Here is a 10,946-nt window from a genome sequence, read left to right as displayed (position 1 = left end):
TCAGGTTCTGCGGAGCCGGACCTCCACCTGCTGTGTAGGCAAGAGAGATAGCCTCCCTAATCCACCTTGCTAATGTGCGTTTCGATACCCTACAACCTTTCCTGGGACCTTGGAAGGATAGGAATAATGCATTCTCCTTCTTCCAAGGATCCGTGGCTGCTAAATATTTAAGTAAGCATCTCCTAATATCTAATGCCTGAAGTTTTTGCTCCTTAGGGTTGGTCGGATTAGGGAGGAAGGAAGGCAGAACTATCTCTTGTGTCCTGTGAAATTGTGATGCTACCTTGGGAAGGTATGCTGGATCTGGCCTTAGGATTACTCTATCCTGTAAGAACTCTGTGTAAGGGGGCAATCTGGAAAGTGCCTGTATGTCGCTCACTCTACGTGCGGATGTTATCGCTACCAGAAATGCTGCCTTAAGAGATATAATCTTTAGTGAGGCAGAATCCAAAGGTTCAAACGGACTTTCTGTCATGGCTGTAAGGACTAAGTTTAAGTCCCAAGGCACACATCTGTCCTTGTGTATGGGTCTCGATCTAGCCGCCGCTTTAATGAACCTTGCTACCCAATAGTTATTGGCAATGTCACATGCAAACAAGGCTCCTAAGGCTGAAACATGTACTTTTAATGTACTTGTGGAGAGACCCAATTCGAGACCCTTCTGGAGAAATTCCAGAATATGTTTCGTGGGAATTCCGTCTCTGACATCAAACTGAAAGGTGGACAGGAATCGCTTCCAGGTCCTAGCATAGATGTTAGTGGTAGTTTGTTTCATGCTTTTTAGGAGGGTATCAATTAAATTCTTGGAGAACCCTCTATCCTTTAATAGTGTCCTCTCAAACACCACGCCGTCAAATGGAGTCCCGCTACATGCGGGTGGCTGACTGCCCCTGGTAGAGGAGATCTGGAAGGTTCGGCAGTACCCAGGGATCGCATACCGACATGGTCCTCAACCATGCGAACCAGGTCCTCCTGGGCCAAAAGGGGGCAATTAATATGACTCTTGCCCGATCTTCCCTGATCTTCCTTACTACCAGAGGTAGAAGATTTAATGACGGGAAGGCGTATGCCAGAGAAAAGTTCCATCTTATCAGGAGGGCATCCACTGCCAGTGGATTTTCCCTGGGATTCAGAGAGCAGAACGATTTTTCTTTCCTGTTTTCTCTGGTGGCAAAGAGGTCTACCTCTGGCTGACCCCATCTGCGGACAATCTGGTGGTAAATATCCCTGTTCAAAGCCCATTCTCCTTGCTTTAGAGCCTTGCGGCTTAGAAAGTCTGCCTTCACGTTGTCCTTTCCTCTGATGTGGAGCGCCGTTAAAGATACAAAACTTTCCTCTGCTATGTGAAGGAGATGTTCTGTTATCCGCATCAGGGCGTCCGAGCGGGTTCCACCTTGGTGGTTGACATATGCTACTGCTACCTGGTTGTCCGAGAGTATCCTCACGTGATGGCCCTGTAGGTACATAATGAGTTTTTTGACTGCCCGCTCTATCGCCAATAGCTCTCTCTGGTTGGATGAGATCTCAGCATCAGAATCCCAGTGTCCCTGTACCACTATGTCCCCCATATGGGCCCCCCAACCAAAGGGACTAGTGTCTGTGGTTATAATACGGGTTATCTGCGTTATCCAGGGCACCCCTGAGGCTAGGTTCTCGTCATCGAGCCACCATCTAAGCGATCTAACAGCTGAGGGGCTTAGCAACACTCGACCCTGTAAGGAGCCTTCCAAGGCCCTGCTATTGACCAGGACGTCTTTCTGAAGGGCTCTAGTATGGAATTGTGCCCACCTGACTGCTGAGATGCATGAGGTTAAAGAGCCTAACAGGGACATGGCCTGTCTGAGGGTCATAGAAGGATTATCAATCGCCCGAAGAACCTGCTGCTGTATCTTTTGCAATTTATCCAATGGCAACAGACACTGCTGAGTTTCTGAATGTAATAGTAAGCCTAGAAACTTCTGTATCTTTAAGTGCTGGAGTCGGTATTTCTCGTAGTTTAATATCCATCCGAGGTTTTCTAACCTGGACTTAGCTCTTTCTATCTGGGATATACAATGGCCCACCGATTTTCCCACAATCAAAAAATCATCTAAATATGGAACGATCAAGATGTCAACTTCCCGTAAATGAGCCATAACTTCTGCCACTACCTTTGTAAATACCCGGGGCGCTGCAGAGAGACCAAAGGGAAGGGCTCTATACTGATAATGACGGATTGTGCCGTCAACTGAAACCGCCACTCTCAGGAACTGCTGGAAATCTGTATGGATAGGTACATGATAGTACGCATCTTTCAATTCTATGACTGCCATAAAACACCCTTTAAACAATATTTTTATTGTTGTATTGATGGATTCCATCTTAAAAGTACGATTAACCAAAAACTCATTAAGGAAACGTAAATTAATAATCGTTCTAAATGTTTTGTCAGGTTTTTGGATTAGGAATAAGGGAGAGTAGAACCCTCTTCCTCTCTCAGATTCTGGAACCTCTATCAGGACGTTTTTCTGGCATAGGCTCAAGACTTCCGCTTCTAAAGCTGCTTGTTCGAGGGGTGAAGATCTTAAAGGAGTTGGTCTAAAGGTATCCCGCGGGACCTGGTTAAACTCCAACCTAAGCCCGGTGGATATTACCTTGCGCACCCAGTCACTATTTGTAATCTGTAACCATGCCGGGAGGAAGGATGATAGTCTATCCCCCATGGGAATTACTAGTCATTGATTCTGTCTCTTTTGATCTCTCGACGAGCGTCTGAACATGTAGCCCGTACCTCTTCTCCTTCTATCTTCCCATCTGGGACGGTCTCTAATAGGCGAAGAATTGCGCCTTCTCCTCTGATCGAATCTCCTTCTACCAAATGGACGTCCGTAGGACGCAGACCAGAGATTTGGGAATTTTTTCTTGTCGTCCCCAGCCTTCTCAAGCAATTCGTCCAGGACTGCGCCGAACAAATATTCACCCTCATACGGAATAGTACAGAGCTTCGCCCTGGACTGAATGTCTCCCTGCCAGCACTTTAACCACAGGGCTCTACGAGCCGCATTAGAGAGACCTGCTGCCCTGGCGGCCATTCTTACTGCATCCGCCGAGGCATCTGCTAGGAAGGCTGCTCCCTCTTGGATTGTTGGTAGGGCCCCAAGAATTGTTTGTCTCGACGTACCGTTTTAATTGCGACTCCAACTGGTCCAACCAGACCATCATGGACCTGGCAGTGCATGTTGATGCCACTGCTGGTCTTAAGGACCCGGCAGCCATTTCCCAGGTATTCTTAAGGAAGGTATCTGCCTTCCTGTCTAGGGGATCTTTAAGGGATCCCATGTCCTCAAAGGGTAGCGAGGATTTTTTCGATGCCTTCGAAATGGCTGCATCTAATTTGGGGGCCTTGTCCCAAGTATTCACTGCCGGATCATCGAAGGGATATCTGCGTTTGAGGGCTGGTGGTAGCAACCCTCTTTTATCCGTTTTTTTCCACTCTCTGTGGATCAGATCCTGGATCTTCTGATTTAATGGGAAGACTCTACGCTTTCTCTGCTCCAGCCCCCGAACATGACATCCTGCATGGATAACTGGGGCTTAGGCTCCTCTACTTCCATTATCCCTCTGACTGCTTTGACCAGCTTGTCTACTCGGTCAAGTGGCAGACAAAATCGCCCAGAGTCCTCTTCTCCTGAGGAAGACAAGGGAGATGAAGCCTGGGAGTCTCTACTTCTCCTCCATTCTGTCGAGGAATCGGACTCCACCGGGACCCCGCCTTTTAGACTTTCCGGCTGGGACAAAGACTTTAGGGTTTCTTTCATCTCTGCCCTGACTATGTCCCTTAAACTCGCCGCTACCGCGGGCGACTCTTCCGCCACTGTCTGCTGAATACAGGGGGGGCACAATTTTTTGGGCATGAATCAGGTAATGGGCATGCACAGAGTGCGCACTCCCTGTGTTTAGTTTTACTTGTAGCCTTCTTCCCCTAGAATAAAACACAGAAGGGGGGTCCCGTCACTGAGTGAACTTTCACGAAGATCACTTACCAGTGCCACAATCAAGTACCGGAGAATGAGGGGGATTCTTCTCAGTCGATGCTCCTGTCTGCCTAGAGGAGCTTTTATGACTGGATTGGTCACTTCGTCCCGCACGTTCCTTACTGTCACGGGCCTCTTTCTTTTTCTGCTTGACCTGCCTAAGGTCATCCAGGGGCGGCAGTGATGCTTGTCGCTGCTGCTGCCGTTGCTGTTGCCGCTGCTGCTCCTGATCGCTCTCCATTACTGCTCGCAATAATGTGGCCAAGGCAAGGCACCCTGCCAGGGTCTTGCCTATATACCCCTCCTCCGGACAGCAGTATTCCTGCCGCGCCCCTCCCCCCCTAATAGGGCTCCCTTTCCTCAGCTGGCGCCGCACCTGGCCGGAGAGCCGACGCTTATCGGCGTTTACGATGGGCGCCGCCATCTTGGTTTCTCGCGCCTGCGCAGTGGCGCCGCCAACCCGGAAGCGCATCATCCGTCCGCCCCCTGACGTCACCGCGACCCCGACGTGACCGGAAGTCGCCCTGGCGCTCCGGAATGCAGTGCTCCCTGGCCCCAGCACCCCGCAGCCACGCCGGCCCCCGTTACCACCGCACTTGCGCCGCCGGAGCCGGGAGCCCCCGGGGGGACATACTCACCGGCGGCGGCCTTACCCTGGAGACGGACCTCCTCCGGACGCCGCTCCCTGCTGCATACGCCACCGCCATGCCACCCATCCTGGGCCACCGTGGCGTCTTCCAGGAGTTCTGCACCAGGCCGAGGTAGGAGACCCCCTCGCTACCTGTATCGGCCGGCCTGGGATCCAGTCTTCTGTAGGATCCCATCCCCTCAGGAACAGGAAACCAACTGATGCGTGGGAGATGTGCCGCCCTTTTGTATCTGTAGGTTTCCTGTTCCTAAAGGGCGGATCCCCTCTCTCGTGGTGCTGTCATGGGAGTCCGAATAAATGTGACTTACGTGCAAAACATTTCCCACATTCTGAACATGAGAAAGGCTTCTCCCCTGTGTGGATTCTCTGGTGATTAACACAATCTGATTTATTGTTAAAACATCTCCCACATTCTGAACAGGAAAAAGGTTTCTCCCCTGTGTGAGTTCTCTGGTGCTTAACACAATTTGATTTCATGCTAAAACATTTCCCACATTCTGAACATGAAAAAGGCTTCTCCCCTGTGTGAGTTCTCTGGTGCTTAACACAATTTGATTTCCTGCTAAAACATTTCCCACATTCTGAACATGAAAAAGGCTTCTCCCCTGTGTGAATTCTCTGGTGCTTAACAAAATGTGATTTAAGTGCAAAACATTTCCCACATTCTGAACAGGAAAAAGGCTTCTCCCCTGTGTGAGTGCTCTTGTGCGTAACCAATTGTGATTTACGTGCAAAACATTTCCCACATTCTGAACATGAAAAAAGCTTCTCTCCTGTGTGAGTTCTCTGGTGCCTAACACAATCTGATTTATTGCTAAAACATTTCCCACATTCTGAACATGAAAAATATTTGGCTCCTGTGTGAATTCTCTGGTGTGTAACAAAATGTGATTTCTTGTTAAAACATTTCCCACATTCTGAACATGAAAATGACTTCTTTGCTTTAGGAGCAGTTTGTTTTTTAATGTCTCTTTTGTGACTTTGATTTTCCTTAGTAGTCAGTAATGAATCAGAAGATGGGACCTGTTTCATAGGATCAGATGACAGATCTTTGCTGTGAATGGATGATGGTATATCTGGAGTAATCGCATTCATTTCCGTTGTATCTTGTAGGATCTCAAGATCATCAGATTTAAAAATTGAAGATGTCAGCTGTCCTTCTGATCTCCTGGTACAGTCATCTGCTAAGATAAAAAACATTTTTAATAAAATATCCTTCAGTTTTATATTTTTGAACATTTCTACTTAAACTGTCCATAAAAATGGCAAGCTATGTAAAAAACTTTTTTTATCAAGACAATGACAGTTCACAGTCTAATAGTAAACCTTGTTGGATGAGCCAGTAGTGTGTTGTGTTCTACTGTTTGTACATTCTGCCTCCCAAATATCGAATAAAAAGGAAACCAATCAATGTTATGTAGGCGAAAATAATACCAATTCTCATCTCACAAAAAACAAGTCCCCACTCAGGTCCATCATCTGTCAATGGAAAAACAGAGGTTCCCACACTATTAGTGGATCAAAGGCTGTTGAAAAGCAACAAGGTTTCTATAAACCAATCCAGCAAAATCCGCTCTCACTTCGGAGTCTTGCAGTGTGCGCAAACAACATTTAGGATCCCTGTATTGAGCAATATTATAGTGAGAAGAACCCACTTAATTTGCGGTGTGTGTCTCCTGGAGCACAATCTGGGCACTATGTGCTGGGTAATAAAATGGCAAATGTGTAATTTCCACTCTCCAACATCCACTGCGTGTTAATTTCCGGAAAGTGGCTGTGGAGTCAAAATATTCACTCCTCCTAAGGATTATAACCCTCAGTGAATTAATTTATAAAATGGAATCACTTTATGGGGATTTCTACTATCCTGGTTTTCTGTCATTTAGTTATATTAGAGTTTCTGCAAACCCCCCAAAAAGGCACGTACCCATGTCTTCAATGCCATCAATGTGATAATGTTCAGAAAGGCAGCTGTTATGAATGAGTCACCGAAGTAGGAAAAAACAAAAATACAAGCTAAGTCCAGAAAACCGGAGAGGTTGGTAGCTATCGGATTGCAGACCCCTGATCCTATCCACAACTAACAGTAGCAGTGGGGGGTTCCTACGATGCCCTAGACCCCTCGATCACAGCCGGAGAACTAAATAGGCCTAAAGAAAGAAAGGGGAAATCTAAACTGCCCCAGAGCAGACCCCAAAGCAATAGGCAGCCCCCAACATATAATGACGGTGAAGCAAGATGAAAACACTAACACAGATAGAAAGATAGGTTGAGCAAACGATGGGGCCCAAGCTAACTAAACAGGACAGGATAGAAAAGCTGCTGTCTGCAATCCGTAAAAAACCCTACCAAAAAATGTCCCAACCGTCTGATAGGAAAAACAAGCCCTGAAGTCGCTAGGACTTCAAAATGACTATATCAGCACTCAGGTAAATTCTGAAGACAGAGCAAAGAGATAAACTGATCAGAGACAAAAATGGAACTCAGCACACCCCCGACCGGGGATGGCTGAACTCCAAAAAACAAGGTAAACAAAACAAAACTGATAAGTTCAAAAGCAGAGCAAAAACTTATCTTTGGGAAGCAGGAGTCAGACTGGTCTCCAAGAATCCAGCAGAGAAATCACCAGCGACTCAGAAGGGCGTCGGCTGCCTTATATCCAGTCAGAAGTTCCTGTTATCCAGTCATCATCTACCAGATCAGGTGTTTGGTAATCAGCCTCACTACCTTCCTTCACCAGAAGAGGGAGTTCATCAGACGTCGACGGTGAAGGGGAAAATGAACTCACAACAGGCAACACTTTTTTCAGTCCACACTCGGGCAAAAAATAAATGTTTTACATTAACAAGTGTGGTACCATTGGTCAAATAGGACACTTATCCTCTTAATTCCATACCATTTCACCATAACCTAATATGCTCACCTTACACTGACATCTATCATCTGCTTCATTTAATACAATACGCAGTGTTAGTGGGCACAACCTGGCTATTTTAATAGATACAAGCTTATTTTCGACTCCCCTCTCACTTGTGAAACGTGTAGTGCACACAGAACTACTTGCTGTCTGTGGAACGCAAACAATGGGTCTTCCGGTGCTTGGAACACACGCCAACATCACTTCCGCTTTAGTTGCTCAGGACACATGTAATTCCAGTCCCGCCCCTTTCCTATTTAGCCTCCGGCATTTAGACTCCACATTGCGACGTGACAAGCGGTGGAAACCGTGTTCAGCCTGACGCCCGTCACCACTGACCACCCATGGTAAGAATTTCATAGATTACTATGTCCATATAACCTATATGTCTCACACATGTATCAGTGGAATTATAACGTTCTGATACGTTTCTCTTTAGCTTCACAAAGAGCTATTGTACGGAATCTACTATAATTACAGGTATAAACGCTCCTCTATTCTCTTTTTTATATATACGTGTTTAACCCTATACTCACCTTATAATGGTCTTCTGTATAGAATCCCAACAGGGAGCGTTACTACAAGCCTCGCTCTTAACACATCAGGTATCCTTATAATACCACTTTAATTACCACAAACTAATCACCTCCTGGTCTGATCTCTAATTATTTTTTGATCTTAGTACTATTGGCCTCACAAGGTTCTGCCATATGCCACCCTGAATTAATATACAGCATTCTACTATAACAGGGAGCTGGATAGCTCACCATTGTGCTTCTTACAACAGGTAATTTATTATACCTCTAGTTTCTCCTTTATGTGTATCCTATTTTTTACTTATCATACTTACGTGAGCTTATATTATATTCCAGTGGGGATCCACGTTTGTTCTCCATATTTACCACAATAATTTTAAGCAGTCATGGTTTATGATGCATGTAGGCCAGGACACTGGTTTATCTGACCACTACATTTACTGGGCCCTGCTGTCCTAGATTAGTTTGATTGTTAACGAGCAGAGCAAAAAAAAAACAACAAAAAAACCAGATCTAAGCATCAGACTCCTATATATTCAGACATAGCTTGGGGGAGGTATTTATGCACATTTAATCAAAGTACATTTGATCAAAGTATGAATCAGTTATAACATGGCAGTTAGACAGGGCAGGAGACAGTTAAGACATTTATATACATCTTATCCATGTATATTTGGATTACAACAAATATATACCATATGCATTTGTATAATTTATATCCTGGCCGCTGCATTCATACACATCCACCGACCTGGCACTAACTCTTTACACTCCATCCATATCGGCCCCTCAGTCCTTTCCTTTGTATAGCACTCATGCTCTCTTCACACTGCTACATTGCACAGATCCAGTCAGTCCCACGATTCAACATCAGAGACGCTCTCACAAATCACTTAACCATCTGCTCACTCTTTCTATCCTCCTCCTAGTCGCAGGGGACATCTCTCCCAACCCCAGCCCCTCATGTTATAGTAAGTCAAACTCCCCAACTGCTACACTCAGAAACCCCTCTAATCTTATTAATGTTCCCTGCATGCCTTCTGTCTCTCTTAATTGTGCCCTTTGGAATTCTCTGTGTAACAAACTCTCCTTCATCCATGACTTCTTCTTTTCTAATTCTCTTAACCTTCTGGCTCTTACTGAAACTTAAATCCAGCAGACACTACTGCTGCTGCTGCTCTTTCATATGGGGGACTAGACTTTTCTCATACCCCAAGATCAGACAATGGAGCAGGTGTAGGCATTGGTCTGCTCCTATCACCAAAATGTACCTTTCAGGTTATCCCTCAAGCACCCTCACTTGTCTTCCCTTACTTTGAGGTCCAGGCCGTCAGACTCAACACTCCCTTCTCCATGTGAGAGGCAGTGGTGTATCGTCCTCCCGGCCCCTCCCATCAGTTCCTGGATCATTTTGCCACCTGGCTTCCACATTTTCTCTCCTGTGACATCCCCACCCTCATCATGGGCGATTTCAACATCCCCATTGCTCTTCCCCTCTCCCCATCTGCTTCTCACCTTTTATCTCTAAGCTCCTCTTTCGGCCTCTTGGAGCATACTAACTCTCCAATGCATGAAGCCGGAAACTCCGAACACTTGGTCTTCTCTCGGCTTTCTGCAGTGGATGATTTCGCAAACTCCCCTCTCCCACTCTCTGACCACAACCTTCTTTCATTCTCTATCAAGAACTGCCATCCCGCTCAGGTCACCCCCACTGTCCATACTTACAGAAACATACAGGCCATTAACACCCAGAAACTTATGAAGAACTTGCAGTCATCATTGGCCCCTATCTCCTCCCTCTCATGTCCTGATTCTGCATTGAAGCATTACAATGAAAAACTTCAAAGTGCCCTGGATGAAATTTCACCTCCTATATACAGAACAACAGGACACAGACGTCAACAACCCTGGCGCACCCTGCAAACACGTTTCCTGCAGCGGTGCTCCAGGTGCGCCGAATGTCTGGAGAAAATCCAATCTACCAGAAGATTTCATCCATTATAATTTTATGCTTAGAACATACAACACTGCCCTTCACCTCTCCAAACAAACCTATTTCAACACCCTCATCACCTCACTGTCCAATAACCCTAAATGTCTCTTTGAGACTTTTCATTCTCTACTCAACCCAAGAGTGCAGGCCCCAACCACAGAGCTTTGAGCTGACGATCTGGCCAATTACTTCAAAGAAAAAATTGACCATATCCGACAGGAAATTATCTCCCAATCACCTCATACCATGCACTGTCCTCCCTCCCCCACTGCATCTAGCTCACTCTCTGATTTTGAAACAGTCTTTGACGAAGTAAGCAGGCTCCTTGCATCTTCTCGCCCAACCACTTGCATCAGTGACCCAATTCCATCACATCTCCAGTCCCTTTCCCCTGCTGTCACCTCTCACCTAACTAAAATATTTAACCTCTCTCTCTCTTCCGGTATCTTTCCTTCCTCATTTAAGCATGCCATCATACAGCCATTACTTAAAAAACCATCCCTCGACCAAAACTGTGCCGCTAACTATAGACCTGTCTCTAATCTTCCCTTCATCTCTAAACTCCTGGAACGCCTGGTCCACTCCCGTCTTATCCACTATCTCTCTGATAACTCTCTTCTCGACCCTCTCCAATCCAGTTTCCGCTCTTTACACTCTACTGAAACTGCCCTCACTAAAGTCTCTAATGGTCTACTAACAGCTAAATCTAATGGTCATTCCTCCATGCTAATTCTCTTGGATCTCTCTGCAGCGTTCGACACTGTGGATCATCAGCTCCTCCTCACTATCCTCCGTTCCATTGGCCTCAAGGACACCGTTCTCTCCTGGTTCTCCTCCT

General features: G+C 46.2%; 1 pseudogene; it reads right to left on the bottom strand.

Annotated features, from left to right (window-relative positions):
- Positions 1 to 4,926: 4,926 nt before the first annotated feature.
- The window catches only part of LOC141060220 (uncharacterized), a 42,196-nt pseudogene continuing 36,176 nt past the window's right edge, over positions 4,927 to 10,946 (bottom strand).

The sequence above is a fragment of the Dendrobates tinctorius genome, unplaced genomic scaffold (genome assembly GCF_039654945.1).
Source record: "Dendrobates tinctorius isolate UK_male_01 unplaced genomic scaffold, ASM3965494v1 ptg000233l, whole genome shotgun sequence".
Taxonomy (NCBI): domain Eukaryota; kingdom Metazoa; phylum Chordata; class Amphibia; order Anura; family Dendrobatidae; genus Dendrobates; species Dendrobates tinctorius.
Note: the sequence above shows the minus strand (reverse complement) of the source record. Positions and strands in the feature narration are given on the sequence as shown.